This window comes from Microplitis demolitor, chromosome 4, assembly GCF_026212275.2.
Source record: "Microplitis demolitor isolate Queensland-Clemson2020A chromosome 4, iyMicDemo2.1a, whole genome shotgun sequence".
Taxonomy (NCBI): domain Eukaryota; kingdom Metazoa; phylum Arthropoda; class Insecta; order Hymenoptera; family Braconidae; genus Microplitis; species Microplitis demolitor.
The window spans coordinates 12,236,026-12,241,520 of NC_068548.1; positions in this window are offsets into that span (position 1 = coordinate 12,236,026).

Sequence of the window (5,495 nt, forward strand, 5' to 3'; positions counted from 1 at the left end):
CTTATTCACTTATTTATTTACCTAATTATTTCATTAATTATTCATTCATTTGGATATTTATTCAATCATTTCGATCCTTATTTATTTATTTAGTTATTTACCTATGTATTGATTTACTTATTTATTTAGTTATCTATTTATCTATTTATTGATTTATTTATTTATCTATTTATTTATTTAATTATTTTATTGGATTTTTTTTCAAGTATTGTTTGTCTCTTATTCTTATTTTTTCTTTTGGTTCCTTTTAGTTTTAAATTAAAGCTGTGTTTAAATAAAATGTTTAAATAAAAATATTAAGATAAAATGTTAAAATAAAAATATTAAGATAAAATGTTAAAATAAAAATATTTCCGTTACTTCCCAAAAGTGATCTGGAAAGTTTCACCTTTGGGTCGGAGCACTCCCAAGCAGCGGAAACATAAATTTTCCATTTTATTACCACTTTTATGAGTTTTCGTAGAAAAACTCTCAAAAGTGATGTTCGGCCTTATCGCGGGAGTTATGCAGCTGTCCCCTTTAGAGGACCCCTGCACAGCCCCCACAATCGGTTTCCTCATAACGAAATACTAAAAATAAATTCTCTTTAAATTATTTTTGTTTCTTCTTGAAATATTTTAACTTAACCTTTTTTTATTAAATTGTCTAACTTTAATTTTTATCTTTTGTAAAATGAGGATGGTCCGACATAACATTTGGTTAAATTGAGCATATTATTGTTTAATAAAAATTTATTAGAAGGAATTAATAATGGTAAACAATATTTGGGTATTGTAATAATTCGTTGACTTTTTTTTTTTCATTATATTTGAATTGAATATTTTAGTAATAAAAATCCAGTGATAGTCAGTATTTGTTTGTTTATTTCCTGGATATATTTAATAATACTATTAATTATTATTTTTTTTTTCATTATATATTTATTTGGTTGTCATTCCGTTTGGTGCATACATTCTTGCTCGAGATTTTGTCCCATGCTCTCTCCCCTGATATGTTATTGTTTTTGTCCGTTTTGTGAAAACGGGCTGGCGCCCTTGTGCACTTACCCAGCCTGAGGAGCTGGTCCAGGCACACCTTTAATTTATTAATAATTATTTATTATTTTTGGTTGTAATTTAATTTTAGTTATAACAAACGATGCTGGGTTTGTTTCACGTCTCCGTCGTGAAAATAAAAACGTGGTAAAAAAAAAAATTTTTTTTCTCGTAATTCGCCAATATTTTCGAGTCTACTTGATCAAATGATCTGAAATTTTCAGAAAAGTTGATGGCTTACAAACTCTTTCGATTGCTGCCTTAAACATCCAAATCGATTCATTAGTTAAAAAGTTATAGACCATTCACACACACACACACATGGACATGTTTCTGAAAATAGTCAGAATAGCTTCCTAAGACGTTAAAACGTCGGCATCTGATGAAAACTCGATTTTCGAAAATCGGGGTGAAAACAACAACTTTTCAAAATTTTTGAAAATCATCGATTTTCTAAGCAGGAAGTTAAAAAGGCTCTTACTTTTTTGAAATACAGTGGACTCTCGATAACTCGAACTTCAAAGGGAGTGATAAAAACTTCGAGTTAACGAGTTTTCGACTTAACAAGATGTTCGCAATTTGCAAGTAGATTAGACCAAAAATTAAGAAAACAATTGATTTCTGTTATATAAAGCATAAAGTAATAAAGCAGGTTGTTAATTTTCGTTTAGCACTCATGATGTCTAGATACGAACTGATTAACAGTCAACAACTTTGAAAGAAAATAACTTAGAGAGAAAATTTACATTACAAATAAGAATATAAGAAGCATTGAACATTCCATAGGAATTTAGATTTGATTGCTATAAGCTTGGACAGTTCGAAGAAAAACGTCTTAAGATTTTACTAACTTCGACTTATAGAGTTTCACTTTTAAAATTCGAGTTATAGAGTATAAATATGCCTTATCGATACTGGAATGGAAACGATACTAAGTTTGAGCTACAGAGTCTAAATAATTCGAGATATCGCGTATTTAAGAGTTGAGTGGAAGGGAATACAAATTTTTTTCGAGTTACTGAGGATTTCGACTTAACAAGGTTCGAGTTATCGAGAGACTACTGTATTTGCTGGAATTGGAATTGTATTCACAGTATATATTTATTATTATAAGACTACATAGAATGTAATTAAATAATAAAAATTTTATATTTTATAAGGTGAAAAAAAATATGGTCAGCGATACTGCAATACCACATAATTACATGTTTGCTATAAGACTTAACAAAGTATAGTTGCTACGTGGTATTGCAGTATCATTACTGACGGACATTATCTTTTAATATAATTAATGAATAGTAAAATATATTATATTTTAATACATGAGTCATTCTCAGTTAAGACGTAAATCGCTTATTGATAAAACGCAGCACGATAAAAAATTTGAAAATTTAATTAAATTTTAGAATGTTTCGATCAAAAAAATCATTCCAAATGTTTCTACAAGAAAGTCAGTCAATTTATTGATTTTATCTTGTTTCATAAGGAACCAAGGGAGATACCCAATCCAGGGGAGAGACTTGATAAACAGAGTGCCATGTTCTGTAAAAAAAACATAATAATCGAGTTTTTTCAATGAACTATATTGTGAAGATATTTATACGTTAAAGTAAATAACAATATTCGACCTTTAAACTATAAAAAAAACAGTAAAAAAAAATTCTAGTTCGAAGTTTTCATATCTCCCCTGGATATCGTGTCTTTTCCCTGGCATGCACAAGACAGGGGAGATACACACAGGGGAGATACTTTTTAGCAACAAAAACAGAAGTAATGACAAATGTATTTATTGTACGAAATCAACCAAGAAAACTTAGAATCTATACACAACAAGAAGTGAATATACAGATGAATGAAAATTTTTAGATAAATATTTTTAAAATAAAACATACAAGGAGAGAGACTCCATTCACTCAATCTCAACTGTATCTACAGAGTGTCAGTAATGAAATTGTAACGGGGTAAAAATTAATGAATTCAAATAATTTAAATTTAAATTGTCCTTGAATTCCCCGTGGTTAGTTAATTATCAAAAATCGATTAACCCCGTGATCTAGTTTATCAACTGGTCCCCGGAAGCGCCAATTTTGAAGGCTCGTCCTCCCACCCTAATTAGAAGTTAATGAGAGTGGGAAAACTCACCGAAATTGCTGAGGGGTCGCGGACTTAGATAATTTTAGGGAGTGCACGGGGTGATTGAAGACAGAGGCGGACGGACCAGCCAACGAAGCTGACAAGGAACAGCACATCAATTATACAGGTAAATATATAAGCTCTGGAGAGGTTAGAGTGAAACCTTCCAGAAGCTATCGTCATATTAATAAATTTAAAATTCTTGTATCCGGCAGGAAGCCGATACAATTAAGGAGAGATAATTAATTTGTACTGAATTGTCAACAGATAAAAGAAAAATTTATTGGAGAATTGGAAGGAACCGGAACGAGGAGATCGGCAGAGAGAGACTGGGTGAAGTTAAGAACGCCACGAGATTGGAAAGAAAGGAGGTAAATAAATTGTCGGCGGTTAGCCACTATTTATTAATAATTAAATTTCATAATTATTAAGTAATTATTATACGTGGACAGCCGCCATTTCCGGGTCGTTCCTCATAAAAAAAAAAAAAAAAAAAATTCGGCAGAAGCCAGAATTCCTATGTTAATTTACAACGCGGTCCGTCGGAATAAAATTCTCGGCAGAGAAGCCAGAATTTTAATCAATATAATTATAAATTAAGGAAAATTTTCTCGGCAGGAAGCCACAAATTAGAATCGTTATTAAGTCGTTGCTATATGATAATGTAGTCGATATTAATTAACAAGAAAATTATAGTAGCTAGTAAGACTGAAAATTTCATTCCGTAATCAAGTGCTGTAAAAAAGTGATAAGAAATTTTAAGAATTAATGATTTAACTTTGAGTAAACCATTGATGTCAGTAAATTAATAAAATTGTTAAAAGAAATTAAAATTGAATGCGAAGAAAGAAAGACTCGAATCAGAGAGAGATAGACTGAGACGCGCGAAGTAGAGAAGGATAGCGTTAGTTACTCGAGTCAGAAAATCTATCACTTGATGGAAATTTTTACAGGGAAATTTTTGTGAATTAAAGTAAATGGGTATATAAAAGAGAAAATTAGAAATAGCTAAAATAAAATTTTAGGGAGAAATTTTCGAAGAAAAATTAAAGCGTGTGTATGAGAAAGTTCAGTGGACAATAATTGAGAATTTAAATTGTGTGTGTGTGTGTGTGTGTGTGTGTGTGTGTGTGTGTGTGTTTGTAAGAAATATAATAAATTCCAGGGGAATTTTAATTAATTAATTCAAAATAATTAGATCCAGGGGATCTGGCAAGTTGCCGAGTTTGTATTAATATAGATCCAGGGGATCAGGCCGGTGGCCATTATAAATAAAGTCCAGTTACCTGCGGTTCCTCTCGTACTGAACAGGATTACTATCGCAACGACGAGTCATCAGTATGGTAAAACTAACCTGTCTAACGACGGTCTAAACCCAACTCACGTTTTCTGTTAGCGGGTGAACAATCCGACGCTTGGCCAATTTTGCTTCGCAATGATAGGAAGAGCCGATCTCGAAGGATCAAAAAGCAGCGTCACTATGAACGCTTGGCCACCACAAGCCAGTTATCCCTGTGGTAACTTTTCTGACACCTCTTCCTGAAACTCTTCAAGCCAGAAGGATCGATAGGCCGTACTTCTGCAGTCTCTATGCATACTTAACGTCGAGATTAAGCCAGCATTTGCCTTTTTGCTCTACGCGAGGTTTGTCCTCGCTTAGCTGGCATTAGGACACTTTCGTTATTATTTGACAGATGTACTGCCCCAGTCAAACTTCCCGCCTGGCAGTGTACTCAAATCGGATCACGCGGGAGTATAAATTGATAATTATAACCGTTTGACGAGTTACAATCATCACTCTAACAAGTTTGGTTCTAGAACACAGAAATCACAGGGATTATTAGTCCACAATGACACTTGTTCCGTTTAATCAAGTAAGTAAAAAAACGATGAAAGTAGTGGTATTTCAAAGTTAATATTGCTATCGTCCACTTATGCTACACCTCTCATGTCTCTTCATAGTGCCAGACTAGAGTCAAGCTTAACAGAGTTTTCTTACCCCGCTAATTTTTTTAAGTTCGTTCCCTTGGTTGTGGTTTTACTAGGCGGTAGATAGGGACGAAGGAAGTCTCATAAATCCATTCATGCGCGTCACTAATTACATAACAAGGCATTTGGTTATAAATCTCTTTATTTGTCAACAGCACTCCTGTTTACGTTCAGTATAATAGAAGTGATAGAAAAGTATTATATAATACAAAGAAAGGAAGTTAAATTAAGCAAGAAAGAATCCTATTAAAGTGAGTCGACACGGGGATTCCTGCACAGCAGGCTATTCTTCGCTTGCAAATGTATTAACTAGCAATGATTCTCAACACTAAGGGTGAA